The following is an 18,662-nucleotide window of genomic DNA, read 5'->3' on the forward strand; positions in this document are numbered from 1 at the left end:
ATTATAGTACGATAGTTTAGTTAGCTGGGAGTGTTCGGAAGTGTTTTTCTTTTTTATTTTGCAGACCGTAATTACTACTTGGAGAGACTTATTCCTTTGGAGAGATATTTTGAATGAGAAAGTGATTGTTGATGATCTGGCTTGTGATAAGGGACTTGGAACTGACTGCTCTTTTGAATTTGGATATAATCGGTAATGACTTTGACAGGGTATTTGTTGACGATGTATGGTGTGATAATGAGTGTAGGGGATGTTGAATATGATAATGTGAAAGGTAGAATAATTGAACAGGTAAAGCGTATGAAAAGGAGTGTTAGATATAAGCGTAAAAATATCTTTTGATGAGGCACGGATGAATGTAGGAGAAGCGATATCGATGTATGTGTTGGTGTGGTACTGTTATAACCACACATTGGTGTTCTATCTCATGTCTCTTCAATATGATATAGATTTGTTGGACTTGTAGGTTACTTCTTCTGAATAAGTCTAGTTAAGTTAACTTTAAACAGTTCATTATTAGCTCCATCACTGGAGTATGGATGGTTTGGTCGGATGACCGTTCTGTATGACAAGATTAATAGAACTCACAAAAATATAGGTTTTCGTAGATAACGTTGTATGAGTTATCTCAGCATTTATTACAAATATGATTACACAAGATTACTACCGGAAGCCATCTGGTTCCGTGCAGAGACCAAGAGGTCAACTGTTTCTCACGGGATACTTGTATTGTGTTGACGTTACATACAAAATGTTACCTATGCAATGATTTAGCTTGGTCTTACTTTCGCATCCTGTTATGACTTGACGATCACACTCCATCTCCCCTATGATCCATTGGGAAATGTATATGTATATTACATTAGCTCGGACAGCTACCTTCAAATATTTGAATAACAAAAAGTACATTAAAAATATGTTTTCTAGGAGTGTGACTGGATATATATATATATTTTCTTTTTTAGCCCTAAACAAGTGATTAAGGATGAATGTTCAAATAGGTATATTTAAGAAAAAAAATCACATACCTAACGGACATTGTCAAAAATGAAGAAAAATGCATGGAAAATACAGATCTATATATGATATATTGCTAGCAAATGATTATGTGGTACCCCCACCAAAAAAAAAAAAAAAACTGATGTACATATGATTCGGTAACTTGTTAAAGAATAGTTGTTACCTTGGCAAAGATATAATTACAGTGCACAAAAACTTCCTGGTACATACACGCACCACGGTTTCATATATATATATATATATATATATATATATATATATATATATATATATATATATATATATATATATATATATATATATACACATATATATATATATATATATATATATGTATATATGTATATAGATATATATGTATATATATATATATATATATATATATATATATATATATATGTATATATATATATATATATATATATATATATATATATATATATATATATATATATACATACATATATATATATATATGTACATATATATATATATATATTTATATATATATATATATGTACATATATATATATATATATGTACATATATATATATATATATATATATATATATATATATATATATATATATATATATATATATATATTTTATTAGATGGCCCAAAAAAAATGGGTTTTTTTAAATGTTTTTAAAATGCGAATGTCTTAGAGTCTCTTCAACTACATATTACTAGCGTACTAACCACTTTTCATACACTTCTCTATTCCAGACAATTTTACTCCTTCGAGTGAATGAAATGGCCAATTTCAAACGGCTCTAAATTAAAATGCTTTCAAAATATATGGAGTGTTGTCTGGACATGGCAAAACATTCCTCTTGAGCTTCACCTGTCTTTGCCTTAACCTACGCCAAACAAAGATGTTAACGGTGATAAATATCATCGCTGTAACGCTGATTGATGCTAGCAACACGTAGAAACGAAGATCAGTATAAGTCGGTGACGGGTGGTCCATCTCGGTTAATTTCATCAACCGATTAGCCACTCGTGCGTTGTATGGGAGAGATAAGGATGGGATTGTAGTGGTCCACGTGAAATTCGCGAAGTAGGTCCGTTCCCTGATGATAGTGTTAATTCCTTGAACCATGTAATTCGGGGACGTACCGATGCAACCATCTGTTGCAACGAAGATCTGGGAATAGGACATGGATCCGTCAAGGCATGATACATGGAAGCCGGCCTTGTCGTATCGTATCCACGAGACGTTGTTCAATCTGCAATTGAACTTATTATCATCAAAAGGATAAAGTTTTTTCAGACAATTTTCATATGTATGGGAGAGAGCACCGTTTAGCATTATACCTAACTCGCATGAATCCATTGATTTTTTATGGAATTCAAAGGAGTCAGATGTACATACTTTATTATTCATTGCTTCTGAACAGTGAGTTAATTTATCTAAGTCTTTAATGACCGTATATGTTTCCTTATCAGGGGAAATCAATACGTGTCCTGTCAAATTGGATATTACTGGACTTGAGTTATTCGTCATGAAAGTCGGGAATGGTGATATCTTGTATGATTGCCAGGCATCGGAAGAATCAAAGGGAACTGTAATCATGATCCTGTAATTTTCAACGCTTACTGTAATTAGGCTATAATAAAATTTTAACCTATGGGTGTCTAATAAAGGAACATAACCTATTTTCTCCAGTCCGTTCTCTAAAATTAACGTTAAGTCTTTTATTGGCAACAGATGTAGTGATAAAACAACTTTAGTTGCTAACGTAATAGCTTCCACATAGTCTTTTGATTTCTCAATGAAATGTGCAATTTTAGTATGGATATGATCTATTTTTGAATTATAATAAGTTGATGTTGCCAACAAGTTTTGTACTTCCATAATCTGACTGATATTACTAGAATGTTCGTTCACCAAACTCATAATTTGATTAATTGATGTTAACTGATTCCTTAGTTCTGATAAAACTAATTCGTTTTCATGTTCTAAAAACTCAATTTTCTTATTTTGATTACTGATTTTAAGACGATTTGAAATCCCTAAGCCTAAACTTGCAACAGATCCAAAGATTTTTAGTGCTGCAAAAATAAACGGGTTACGTCTTTCAAGGTTAGTGTGTCTTACTGTCCACATCAGAAGGTCACGGGCCAAAGATTCTGCCTCGTAAGTCTTATTTTGCAAGTCTTGTGATAGCATTTCTGCTACGCTTAGTGTCGGTGCAAGCGAACTCTGTATTAAAAGGAAAATGTCTTTTATGCATCTCATTTAATGAATCAGCAAACCTTGAAATGTCGCTCTTTAAGCTAGTGACGTCATTCTCTGGGAGAAAAATAGCTTGCATGTTTACTTCTATAATTATATTGCTTGCAGTATAAAAACGTCTTCTGTTCTCTCTACTATAGTGCCATATCTAAAATCTATACTTTTAGTTTTAGGGCTCTTCCCATACGAGAAAGATGTCTGAGCGAAGAATATCGCTCCTAACAATAAAAACTTCATTTTGGAAACCTACAATGAGAAAAATATATGTAATTACTCCTGTATTAAGAAGAAAAAAAATGTCAACATACAAATATCATACAAGTTTCATAGATAAAAAAAAAATTCTCTTACTTCCTTCTCTCTTGTTTTTAAATTCTTATATGAGCCAATGGTACAATTCTCTCATCAGTGGGTTGGGATACGTTTTGAACTTTAAATCTATTGGCTGTTAATGTTTCCAAAATGTTAAATGGTCCTTCAAACTTAGGTGTTAGTTTGTAATTGAGTCCTTTACGTACATTTACCTGTATGTATCATTATCACCCACGGTATATGTTTTAGTTGGCTTCGCTATTTTATCATGATTCCTTTTCATTATAATTTGTGATTCTTCTAAATTCTTTCGAAGGATATCATAACGACTTTTGCTTGCATTTATAACTTCCTTTAAGGGATTTGATAAATTAGTTGTAGCCGTTAATACATGGAAAGGCGTTCTAACTGGGGTACTATACAATGCCTCGTGCAGCGACATTTTAATTGATACATGATATGAGTGATTCAGAGTACTTAGTACCGCAGGTATTGCAATATCCCAGTTGGGGTCTGATCCCCCTAGTGTTAATCTTAATATGTTTAAAACCTTCCTATTCGCTCTTTCCACTAGCCCATTCAACTCTGGGTGATAGATCATGGTATTGATTTTCTTTATGCTAAGGAATTCACACAATGAGTTAAGGAAATGATAATTAAATTCTCCACCTGAGTCTGAGATTATCATGTGTGGAATTCCATGTTTACAAATGTAACACTCGTAAAACTTCCTAGCGCATTCAATCGCAGTTTTAGTTTTAAGCGCTATCAGTTCTGTATATCGAGTCAAAGCATCTACAATTACTAAGAGGTGCTCATTTCCTCTGTCTGACTTGTAAAATCCTGTTAATAAATCTAAATGTATTCTTTCAAAGGGTTGATTGGGCACGGGATAAGCCCCTAGGCTGACAGGTGTTTTCGTGTGCCCTTTGTTTTCCTAACAAGTGCGACAATTAGCTATGTGCTTTTTTATATCTGTAAGCATCGTATGCCAATAAAACAATGATTTGGTTTTCTGTGACATTATGGAGAACCCCGGGTGTCCATGCAATGGGTTTGCATGCAACCAATTTAGGACAGTGGATATAAGTGAGATTGGTACCACTACCTGGTCGTTAGTCACCTGTGGTGTATTGCGGGTTTTCCTTGTCACGGATCTACACAGAATATTGTCCTTGATTATATAATTCTGCTGCGTATACTTTATATATTCCTTTTCCTTAGGATTTCCTTTCAAAGCAGTTATGATTTTTTCTAATTTCTGATCTTTTCTTTGCTCAGTCTGTAATAATTCAGCGCTCCAGCCCAGATCTTCCTGTTTAGATACAGTTTTAACAATAGGCATGGATGTTGATATATCTATTAATTCAGCTAATGGCTCCGTACAAGATGACACGGGGTTGCGTGATAATGCATCAGCAATGATATTTGCTTTCCCTGGTAAATACCCGATCTTGCGCCAAAGTCTTGGATGATTAAATGCCACCGAGTTCGTTTGGGGCTGTGACTAAAACCTTTGAAGAAGTCGGTTAGGGGTTTATGATCAGTAAGAACCTTGACAAGATAACCGTATACCATGAACTTAAAATGCACTAGTGAATTAACAATAGCTAGCCATTCCTTGTCTATTACTGCATACTTACTTTCGGAAGTTCTCAGTTTACGTGAATAAAAAGCTATCGGGAAAAACTGTTTGTCATATTGCTGAAGTAATACCCCACCTACTCCTAGGTCTGAGGCGTCTGTTGCAATGCAGAATTCCTTACCCAAGTCAGGAAATTTTAAGATAGGAGAACTACACAGTTCATCTTTCAAGGTATCAAACGCCTGTTGATGCTGCTCAGACCATATGAAATCTACGCCCTTCTTCGTAAGATCAGTTAGGAGAGCGGCTATTATTAAAAAATTCCGTATAAAACGCCTGTAATATCCACTACACCCCAGAAATTGCTGTATTCCCTTGACATTAGTAGGTATCGGAAAGTTACGGAGAGCCGACACCTTCTCGTGGACTACTTTAAGACCTTGGCTAGACACCGTAAAACCTAAATAGACCAATTCCGTTTTGAAGAATTCACACTTACTAATCTTTACCCTTAAGTTATGCTGTCTTAGTCTCTGTAGTACTAGTTCCAGTTTACATATATGTTCTTGTAAGGTATTAGAAAAGATTACAAGATCGTCCATATAGGCATGCAATATATCCCCTAACAAGTCTCCAAACACTATGTTAATCATTCTAGTAAATGTTATGGGAGCACAAAGTAAACCAAAAGGCATACGCAAAAATTCATAATGTCCCCTGGCTGTGCTGAAGGCAGTGTATGGGATACTATTTTCTTCTAATGATATCTGATGAAAGCCCTTAAGTAAGTCCAAACTGGTAAAATATTTGTTCTGACCTAACAAAGATAAAATATCGTCAGTACATGGCACTGGGAATTGATCAGGGATCGTTTCCTCATTTAAGCGACGGAAGTCTACGCAGATACGCCATGTTCGATCTTTTTTCGGTACAACTATTAATGGAAAATTATAAGGGCTGTTAGATTTCCTAATGACTCCTTCTTCTAGCATTTTACCTACTTCATCATTTATCTCATTCTGGAATTTCATAGGAAGTCTGTACGAGGGTACATAGATAATTTTCTGCTTGTCTTTTAACCTTATTTGATGTTCAATAACATCTGTTTTTCCTAAGGATCCATCCGTAGTGGAGAAAACTTCATGATATTCGGTTAAAAGTCCAAAAAAATTCTGCTGAATTTCCTCTTCTTGAATGTCTTTATTGATTTTATTTTTAATAGATTGCAAAAGGGATTCATCTGCAACTAATTGAGCATGATTGATTTCAGCGACGGTAAGAATACGATGTTTATAAACTTCTACAACCAAGATATGTTGATTTTTGTGAATTACTAAAGTGGTATTTAAATTATTACAGACTTCAATATTACATTGTTGTTGTGAGCCGACTGTATAAATAGCTTGTGTGATGGACAATCCGTTAGTTTTCAAAGTGTCGGAAAGGATTAATATTTCAGATCCCGGCAATGTTTTCTTTACTCGCACGATTATATTCGAAGTTACGTTCTGCTCGATAGATTGCGTGCAAGATGATATTATGGGTGAACGAGAATTCTGTTGGGTCGCGTATATTATTTCTTTATTAATGAGACAAGTGATTGGTTCTTCAACGTACATCACTGTTTTATATGTCGTCTCCTTTTTATCCAAAACTGATTTTAAGGTATTAGAAGACTTATAGAATTTTCCTTTGATATACACGCCGTGTTTGGCAGGGGCTAAGATAATGTTTTGATTGCCCATAGACGGGTATGCTATAATTACAGCTGGATACATATCAATGTTTTGTACAACGACAAAGGTATCGGCAAACGTGCACTTACCGACCTTGTACTGAACATGAGTTACTCCTATTACATTTAATTCATTATTTCCTATATCCGAGAGCCTTACTCCGGACTTCTCTATAGGGAAGCTCGAAAATAACAAGTGAGGAGTTCTCAAATCCATGATATTACGTGGACTACCAGAGTAAAAAAATAATGTAAAGGATCGGTGTTCTAAATTTACAGCATATAATGTTGGTCGTAACTCATTTTGGCCTATTATTGTGTGAATTTGTTGCAAATATACGGGAGCCTGCACTGATTTATTTGATTCGGCCGTGTGTTTCATAGGAAAATCTATTGCCTCACAATGATCTGATAAAACATTAAATGGATTATTTGATACTACTGATGTTGATACGAATGACCCAACATCACTCTCTTCCCCATTGGAGTTAATTATGTGGTATTTGCTTTGCTTTGCACATTCTGAAAATTAGTCTGACCTTGCGAGTTCTGGCTAGACGGCCCAGGATCAGAGTTATTTGAAGCACTATTTGTTTGTTTTTGATTTTGAACTGCATTGCCATTTGGCTGTTTCTTCTTATTGAACTGAGGATTTTTCTTTTTATTTCCATAGGGAATTGACTGTGGAATTGACTGCATGTTTCTAGGATTCTGTTGTTGATTACGCGAATAGCATCGACTATATGAATGAGATGAACTGTCATGTATTGAACAATATCGCGTTCTGCAGTCTGCAATCAAGTGACCTTAACGTTTGCAATTATAACACGTCATTCCTGCGACTTGATTATTGTTATTAACTACGTTTACATGTTGTGGCTTAGTTTCATTTTTTGCATCTAATTCTGTACTTTCGGGCATTAATTTTTCATCAGAACAGCGCACTAAAGCCTCGGGCAACATAATTGTCATGCAAGTTAAATACATTAATCGTAGAAATTCTTTCACGGCAATGTTATCTCCCGTAACCCATGTGGAATTACCTAAAATATCTTGATATTCATTAAGCCTATCGGCAATGAGAGCCGCTCTTTCTATAACATCAAGCTGAGTCATAGTGGCTTGATTAAGTGTATTTCTTAATGTTGAAACTACATCTAAGGCTTCCTCACCGCCATAGATCGCACATAGGCTAACTTTGAAATCGTCCCATGTAACTGCCTCTTGAAAAGAAACTCCCCTAAGATACACGCTTGCATCTCCTTTAGAAAAGTCTATAAAACTTTTAGCTTCTTGCAATTGTACAAATGGATCTGTGATATATTTTGCATTTAAGTGAGCGTTAACTGATGAAATCCAAGACTCAACATTCTGAAGTAAGAACCTATTGACCCGACCTTGAAAAGAAATGATAGCCGATCTGGCACTCACTAGGGTTAGTACGGGAGAGGGGTTACTAGGTCCGGGGGTGGGGATACTCGGTCCGGGATTTACAGGAGGTGTCATGTTTACTTTAACTTTTTTTCTATCTCTTCGATTCCTTGCGATCTATATGAATACAGACGTCCACTGCGTAAACGCATAAGCACCATGAAATAAAGATATGTTGCAGATTATAACACAATCCCCCAAAACAATAAAACTAAGACAAAGATATTTCCCGAGAACTTCTGAAAGAAAACGGAATTAGCACAGAGGAAAAAAAAATTCTAGACGAGAATTCGAAGTTGAATACAGTTTCCTTTAATGAAGGAAAAATGAAGATTTGCAAATAACTCACCCCAGCAATAATGGACGATCAACTCGTGACAACAAACACTTCACTACCTAAAACTGAATGAATAAAGAAATGTACTTAGCTTTCAGTATATATGTGCGATGATCAATGACGTCATTTCCTCTCTCTCTCTCTCTCTCTGGTTTGCGAGAGTTTAGCTGTTGGATGAATGTTTCAATTTGATTTTCCGTCGTATTGTTGAATGTTTATTTCCTGGATATGATTCTTGAATGTTTGTTCAGTAAACGTTGATAAAGTTGAATGCCATTCCTTCATCTTCTTAAGATGTTGATTGAAGATCCTGTTCTTCAGTTTGCATAATATTTATAGTTGATGTTCGATGCGTTCATTTCTTTGGTGGACGTAGATACTTCGTCGAAATTGTTGATTCATTACTGTTGTAACTGCTAATTATTACAGTTGAAATCGCTGGTTCTTAAAGTTGAAATCACTGGTTCTTAAAGTTGAAATTGCTGCCACCAGTTGTTGGTGTAGTACTGTTATAAACACATATTGGTGTTCTATCTCATGTTTCTTCTATATGATATAGATTTGTTGGACTTGTAGGTTACTTCTTCTGAATAAGTCTAGTTAAGTTAACTTAAACCAGTTTATTATTAGCTCCATCACTGGAGTATGGATGGTTTGGTCGGATGACCGTTCCGTATGACAAGATTAATAGAACTCACAAAAATATAGGTTTTCGTAGATAACGTTGTATGAGTTATCTCAGCATTTATTACAAATATAATTACACAATATTACTACCGGAAGCCATCTGGTTCCGTGCAGAGACCAAGAGGTCAACTGTTTCTCACGGGATGCTTGTATTGTGTTGACGTTACGTACAAAATGTTACCTATGCAATGATTTAGCTTGGTCTTACTTTCGCATCCTGTTATGACTTGACGTTCACACTCCATCTCCCTTATGATCCATTGGGTCATAGGTTTATAAATGTACATGTATATTACATATGTATGTAGGTTGGAAACGTTAGCTAGGAAGAAGTATGGGGATGAAGGCATAAATGAGAATAAGGAATTAATGAAGAAATTTTGGCTACTGTACCTAAGAATGTTGCTGAGTTTATTAATTTGAGACATAAGGAGAAGGTGAGGTGGACGAATGAAAGATTGACATAGGATGATATTTTAGAGATAGCTGGGGATTACGAGTTGGATAGGTGTATGGAAGAAAGTAAATCTATGAGTGTAAGAACTGAAATGGAGGAAAGTGTGCCAGAATTTGTTAGTTTTAGAGATGCTGTTATGAGAGGACTGATGAGGGTATCTGATAGTGTAGTAGATAGGAGTCTTAGGGCGAGTAATGTGGGAATACCTTTAAGGACAAACGAAGGGTTTAGGAAAGGGAATCAGCTTTGGAGGGATAGGAGTGCTAGTGCGCAGCGAGGTAGGTCAGATAGTTGTGTCTGTGAAGAGAAGTGTTATAGATGTGGGAAAGTAGTACATAAAAAGAATGAGTGTAGATGGGCATTAGAGCATGTTTCGAGTGTGGAGAGACAGGACATCATATTAGTGAGTGTAAGAAAGAGAAAGTGGTTAAGTGTTATCGGTGTGGTATGACTGGGCATATACCGAGTGGATGTAGGCGTAATCTTACGAATGTGCACTGTGGCAATTGTGGTCAGAAGGGGCATTATGCGAGGATGTGTAGGGAACAGGGTGCTAGGTGTACTGAATGTGGTGTAGATGGGCATATAGCTAGGGTTTGTAGGAAGAAGGGATTAGGCCAGCCAGGATTTTTGGGAAACTAGGTAGTCAGAGGGTTCAACAAGGGTGAATCCTCATGTGTGTGTGGAAGGAATAGGATCAATGTTCGTGAGAATGGGATGAATAATTGGTTGGAAATGAGTAAGTATGAACCTAGTATGCATGAGAAGTTAGGTCTAGAAAGTAAACAATTAGTGTTAGTTGAATATAGGAAAAAGAGGCGTTTGAAAGTTTTAAGTGAGGAGAAAGTGCAAGGGAAATTTATAGGTATAGGTTGGAATCTGAATATGCATGACAAGGGTGTAAATGTACAGGTGAGTATGGAAGATAAATGTGTTAATACAGATGAATCATGGCTGAGCATGAATGATACCTATAGTGTGTGTGGATTTTCCTTAGATGATGTAAAAGAAAGTATGACAAATGCGAGAATGAGAGATAGGAGAATGATAAGTAGCATGAATGAATCTTTTATTAAAGTGGAAAATGGTTTTGATGAAATGGATGAATGACTGACAGAAATAAGTGAGATTTTAGGGCCAGATGATAGTGAGGTACATGGGATAGTGCATGATATATTAGATGAGAGGAGTACAGACGAGAATCAAAATATGACATTGAATGATAGCGATATGGAAGAAGTGAATGAGAGAGTATATGAAGGCCCAGTTACTCGAAGCAGAGGTCCTGTTCCCGACTGCGACTGGGTTATGAAAAAATAAATCAGGTAAGTGTTGTGTAAGATGGATATGGCAAAGTAAGGGGGGAGGAATGAGGAGGATTAATTTTTTTTATTTTTATTTATTTTTTGTTTGCCAAATCCAGAGAGGAGAGAGAGAGAGAGAGAGAGAGAGAGAGAGAGAGAGAGAGAGAGAGAGAGAGAGAGAGAGAGTGTGTGTGTGTCAGCGAGCGAAAGGTAGTTAGTGTATTGATTGTTTGTTGTGAGAAAGACTGTTGGTATAAATGAGGTTGTTTGTTTGTTTTAGTTAGGTTACGGCAGTGGTGAATGACTTGGGTGAATGGCTTTTTGATTTGACTGCTGCTAGAGGCAGATGTGTGTGTGAATGCTGGATTTACTTTATATTTTTTACCAACGTGGAAGTGTTCAATTATTTCGAAAGTAAGTACAATTTATTTATCTTTGCTAGGAGAGATTCTGAATAATAGAAAGTTTATTATTTATCTTTGATTATAGTGCGATAGTTTAGTTAGCTAGGAGTGTTCGTAAGTATTTTTCTTTTTTATTTTGCAGACCGTAATTCCTCATTGGAGAGACTACTCCTTTGAAGAGATATTTTGAATGAGAAAGTGATTGTTGATGACCTGGCTTGTGATAAGGGACTTGGAACTGACTGCTTTCTTGAATTTGGATATAATCAGTAACGACTTTGACTATTTGAAGGAATTTTTGATTGATGATGATGATGATGATATGACGATGATAACTACGAACCCAATTAGGGAGGCAGTGGTGGCAAATTGCCACACAGTTTAATCTGTTAATCACAAATTGGTGGTTGTGCCGTGAAAGACAGTTCAGCAGTTTGTGAACGACTCTGTTGATGTTAACATATATAAACATACATATTTTTGTGTTGGTGTGCGCTTAATCTTTAAGTTTTGTTAGGGTTTTATTTTGGTTTATTTGAATGGTGTTATATTTGTTTTGTATATTTAATATTAAGTTTATGATTAGTTTTAAGTATTTTGATTGTGGATGGTTTTGGTATTAATTATTTTAGTTTTAAGAAATATAGTATTAAGGTTATGTTTTGTTTTTATGTCCTTTTTGTCAAAGAGTCCAGTTTATGATAACATAAGGGGAAAGTTTGTGCTGAGGAGACATTTGTCAGTTAGAGTGATTCAAGGGTGTGGGGGGTTGTTTTTGTGAAATCCGGCCACATAACTTAACACGAGGTCAACTACGAATGGAAATGTTGTTGTAAACCTTGCAAACAGTATGATCAGAGAAGAGGCGGCAAACAAAATTCAGACATTGGTGGCGGACACTGAAACAAGAAAAATCGGAAAACTAAAACCAAAAATAATGATATGCAATGAGTACAATGATGAAGATGATGTAGTAAATGCTTTGTTTCAAAGAAATCGCTGCCTGGACCAAATTCAAAATATAGAAGAGAAGATAAGTGTAGTCCTGAAGAAAAATGCCACGGGGTGGGGGGGAGGGTGGTGGGGACCACCCACTATGTGCTGAAATGTGATCCTGAAGTTTGGAGGGCTATTCATGATAATGGGGACAAAGTTTCGTTACGATGGGGTATCTATAACATACTTGATAGGTGCCACGTGATCACCTGCCACCACTGTCAGAGGTATGGACATCTTGAAAAAGATTGCAAGTCTAAGAATGATGATAAAGTCTGAGGGAAATATTCAGGAAAACATTCCACCAAGGATTGTAATTCCCAAGTGTCAAAATGTATAAACTGCCCAAAGTTGAACAAACCAAGTGACCACACAGTAAATTCTAGAGACTGTAAAGCTTATGACTTGGAATTGAAAAGACTAGCAGAAATACTGATCGTGCTTACTAGGGATGTTATAAACTGTGGCTATGTAAATATACAATCTGTAGGTAATAAGACTATTCAAATTCGAAAATTGATAAACGAGAAATATTTGGATATGCTACCATTATCTGAAACGTGGTTAAATAACTTGGACAAGGCAAAGATCACTGAAATGACGCCCCCCACACATGCCTTCTTTCACAAACCGAGAAAAGGTAGGTCTGGTGGGGGTGTCGGACTCTTTATTCATAAAAGTTACTCAAATCTCAAAATGTTGAAAAGAATTAGTGTAACAAGCTTTGAATATATAGAAATAAAATTTACCCCCCCCCCAAAAAAAAAACAGAAAAATATCCTTTGTAACAATCTACAAACCTCCTAGAACAAACACTTGTATCTTTTTTGAAGAATTCGGTGCTCTCATTGAGATGATTATCATGGAGAAAAACGAATTAGTTAAAGTGTTGCCAGATGATCAGAAATTTCTGGATATCTTCTGAAATTTGCAACTATTGTCAGAATTTAAGAAATCAAGGCAGAATCTATTGAAATCTGTAATGATTTGTCAGTAATTTCCCAAAATTTTATGAATTTATACAGAAACCTGGGAAACAAATATAAATCATAAACTTCTAAACATTTCTACGGAAATGGAATGAAGAGAGAAAGAGAGATTGCCTGGTCCAACTCCCAACACGTTTCAGAGGTCACATGGTTGTGGGACACAGAGAGAGAGAGAGAGATTATCTTCTAAACCGTTTCAAACATGTAGGCAACACTTACGTTTTCTATATAGATTTCGTGGCACAATATCGGTCCGACTGTTCGAAAGGTACCCCATATTGAACTTCAGTGTTTCTAAAGCCCCCCTGACACTTGCACGCATTTCTGGCACGCACTGGGAGGTTCCCGCACTGTTCACTGATACGTTCAAGCATAGTTCACGTCAAGTTCACGCCATGTTCACGCCATGGCACGCATTGGCGCGACTAGTTCCCGCACTGTTCGCGACACGTTCACTCATCTTTCCGCATCTTTCTGCATCCTTCCGCATCGTTCACGCCAGTTCACGCCAGTTCACGACTTGGCCAAATCATATATAAAGACGGGGCTTCCTACATGATTTTTATCAAAAGCGTATTCTTGTGCTAATCTTTGATTAATATCCCCTGTATTAATGTCTGGGTTATCTTTATAGATATTTGTAACAATCATACTTCTATTTAGTATATATTTTATTATTCAATTATTATTATAGGTAATTAGCTAGTTTGAATAATTTTTAAGCTTTATAATTTACTGAAAAAATAATATTTTATGGCAGTTATAAGCTGATCAGATATTTGGAACCCACTTTACATTATCTTAGAATTTAATTGAAAGATGACTATTCCATTCATTAGTTTTTGTGCTATAAAATCAATAGTTCTCTCTCTCTCTCTCTCTCTCTCTCTCTCTCTCTCTCTCTCTCTCTCTCCCCGAGGGATAAAAGGGGGTAAAAGTTAGTGAAAAATCAAGTGCAAATTCCTTAGATTCGCGCCTAGGCCTATGTTAGTGTAATTTTGCCGATAGACTTACTCAAAGGGTAAAGTTGTAGATTGTGTAGGAGAATGAAGGAAAAGTTTTTAATATATTATAAACGAGCGGAATAGATGAATTTGAAATGTATTTATTTAATGGTGTATCTGTATAGGCCTACAGCTGTAATAGGCCTACAGTGTCTATATCTCTGTATTTGAATTGTCTCTTTATGTAACCTATTATGTTTTGTGCTTTCTTTTCAGCTTTTATGCTCTGTTTGGTGAACTTCAAATCCTTGCTGATAATAATACCAAGAGAGAGAGAGAGAGAGAGAGAGAGAGAGCTAGCTATCAGTTTTTATGACTAGGGAACATAAAAACTGATAGCTCTCTCTCTCTCTCTCTCTCTCTCTCTCTCTCTCTCTCTCTCTCTCTTTCTCTCTCAATTAAATAAGGAAAGGGGAGAGGTGAAAGAATATATTGTCATTATACAGATTTTTTTTTTTTTTGATGATTATGAGGAAGTAGGGATAAATCTATTGATTTAATTGCCACGCACTGGCACGCATCCTCCCGCATCGTCCCTCAGTAGGGATAAATCCATTGATTTAATTGCCACGCACTGGCACGCATCCTCCCGCATCGTCCCGCACTGTTCACTCCAGTTCACTCCAGTTCCCGCATCGTTCAGGCATCGTTCACGCCAATTTTGGTGTGACAATGCGTGCCACAATGGCACGCATCGGTACGCAGGCCACGCACCTTTCACGTCAAGTTCACGCCAGTTCCCGCATCGTTAACGCCAGTTCACGCCACAATGCGTGCCAGTGCCTGCCACAAATGCGTGCAAGTGTCAGGGGGGCTTAAGTTTTTTGGCTTGTCGCCTGATTTACTATCTTACGGTAAGATTCTGTCATTCTGCTGTGATTTCATACATAACTACACTTGATTAAATCTGTTATTCACCATTTAGAAGAAATATTGAATTATTTGTTGAAATCAGTCCAAAGAAACAACTTTGTGTGTAGGCCTAGGCATAGCCAATTTTTTGTTTTAGTGAACACCACGGTTTCATGATATATATATATATATATATATATATATATATATATATATATATATATATATATATATATATATATATATATATATGTATATATATATATATATATATATATATATATATATATATATATATATATATATATATATATATATATATATATATATATATATATATATATATATATATATATATATACATATATATTATATATATTATATACATACATATATATATATATATATATATATATATATATATATATATATATATATATATATATATATATATATATATATATATATATATATATATATATATATATATATATATATATATATATATATATATATATATATATATCATTAAGCCAATATTATTGAAGTTACGTTTATTTTTTGTATTTAGTCAAATAAATTACAATTCATTAAATATGTCAAAGGAAATTGCCAATAATTTACATGTTTTTGTTTGTAGTATGTTATTAATATCGTAGTTTTTTCTACTTTCATGAAAATTCTAATTTGATGCATAAGCCTAAGTATTATTGAATTTTTCTTTAAATTCATATTAAGAAAAGAAATAAATAGTTAATCACTTTTAATGTACAATTGATTTTTTCTTATTTCCTTTTGTAAAATCAATTCATGATAACAAATAGAATTGTCAGAAATTTTTGGAAATATCCAGAAATGTTGTTGCAAATTCCTCAGAAATTATTCAGTGACCATCTGGCAACACTGAATTTAGTTATCTGTGGAGACTTCAATTTTTGGATGGATGACGCATCAAATCCTGAAACTTTGGCATTTAGTGAGTTACTAGAATCATATCGACCATAGTATATTTTTTATAGCGGTGCATATTTGCACCCACTCACAGGGGTGCCCTTTTAGCTCGGAAAGGTTCCTGATACCTGATTGGTCGGAAGTATTTTTGTCCGAACACCTTCATTGTTCTCGAATAATTACCAAGCAATGTGAATCGAAATTTATTTATAAACCTATATTTCTCCATCAGATATATGTTTTGTCAATAAACAATGTGAAAGAATAAATATATTATAAAGTATCGTCTTGGTAAGTCTAAACTTAATGACACAATCCGCCGAAGTCAACGACAACGGCTTATTTTCGGATGCACGCTTTGTAATTTTGTAATTTCTCACATATTTCAACACAAATTGGGATAAATTACACTCAGCATAGGTTAAACATGTTATTATAAACTTTCTTTGAATACCAGAGTTTACCCAAAACATGGAATTAATAAAACCCGATATTTGTGAAAACTTATGGGGAGGTAAAATAACAGCCTTTAGCGGCCTGGCGGGAAAACAATCCCTTTTGACTGTCGTAGACCCAGTTTTTTTCTTTTGTAATATAGTTCGTCCTATTCCTTTCAGTTTAAATAGCCTTGCATTGTCTCTCTTCGTATTATTTTGCTTAGTGTTTTCCCACATTCCTGTTCCTCACCCAATATCTATCTATTTTCCCAGATATCTCTTCTTTCATAAATGGGATATCCTCACTATGATTCCTTATTTCTTATCCTCTGTCGAAAGTGATGGCTTGAAGGGAAGCGCGTGCTAGTCTCATTAAAATAGTGTAGAGGCGGGAATAAAAAAAAATACTATGCTTAATTTCAGGTTTACAGAATAGGTTATATTTGCTACACAACATAAAATTTACGTTGTTATTATTATTCACATACTGACGTAAGGTACAAAACATAAGGAATCGTAGTGCGGATATCACATAGGCCTATTTAAAAGAAGGGATATCGGGGAAAATAGATAGATATTAGGTGAGGAACAGGAATGTGGAAAATAATAAGCAAAATAATACGAAGAGAGACAATGCAAGACTATTTAAACTGAAAGGAATAGGCCGAACTTTATTACGAAAGAAAAAAAACTGTCTACGAGTCAGAAGGGATTGTTTTCCCGCCAGGCCGCTACAGGCTGTTCTTTTACCTCCCCATAAGTTTTCACAAATATCGGGTTTTATTAATTCCATGTTTTTGGTAAATTCTGGTATTCAAAGAAAGTTTATAATAACATGTTTAACCTATGCTGAGTGTAATTTATCCCAATTTGCGTTAAAATATGTGAAAATTCACAAAATTACAAAGCGTGCATCCGAAAACAAGCTGCTGTCGTTGACTTCGGCGTATTGTGTTATTAAATTTAGACGTACCAAGACGATTCTTTATAATATATTTATTCTTTCTCATTGTTTATTGACAAAACATATATCTGATGGAGAAATATAGGTTAATAAATAAGTTCCAATTCACATTACTCGGTAATTATTCGAGAACAATGAAGGTGTTCGGACAAAAATACTTCCGACCAATCAGGTATCAGGAACCTTTCCGAGCTAAAAGGCCACCCCTGTGAGTGGGTGCAAATATGCACCGCTAAAAAAAATAGACTATAGTAAATAATGTCGACTGTACAACTACTTTAACTGGGCATACGTTAGACTTAGTTTTAAGTGATGACATGAATAATATTGTATCTGATATAAAAGTTGAAGAGAAATGTACTATTTCCCCAGTACACAAACTTATTACGTTTAGTCTACCTCTGCAGAAACATGTATTTGTAAAGAAAATAAACTTTAGACAGAAATAAAAATTTTCTCCTACAATATTTATTGAAGAAGTTACAAAGAAAATAAATGATGCTATCAACATTTCCTGTGATCATGATGACCAACGTCTGTTAAGAGCTAAGTGTGCTAACTGTCTTACGACCACTTATAATAAAGTGAGTAAAAGTGAATATGATACCATGTGCCCACCGATGGAAAAGACTATAACTATAAAAGACCAATCTCCTTGGTTTGAAGGAGAGATTGGTAAAAAGAGGGAAAAAAGACGTAAAGAAAGAAAGTGGAATAGGTTAAAAACTAAAAGTACTTGGGTAGAATACAAAACTGCTGCATGTCAATATAACTACCTACTAAGAAGGAAAAAAAAGTAAATACTATAAGAGAAATATCCTCGAAGCAGTAACAGACACGAACAAGTTATATCGTCTCCTGAATGGTATAATGTGAAATGTAAACGAAAAGAAGTTACCTGATGGATACAGCGACTAGGAACTAGCAAATAATTTTCTAGTATCCTTTAAAAAC

The sequence above is a fragment of the Palaemon carinicauda genome, chromosome 4 (genome assembly GCF_036898095.1).
Source record: "Palaemon carinicauda isolate YSFRI2023 chromosome 4, ASM3689809v2, whole genome shotgun sequence".
In the NCBI taxonomy this organism is placed as follows: domain Eukaryota; kingdom Metazoa; phylum Arthropoda; class Malacostraca; order Decapoda; family Palaemonidae; genus Palaemon; species Palaemon carinicauda.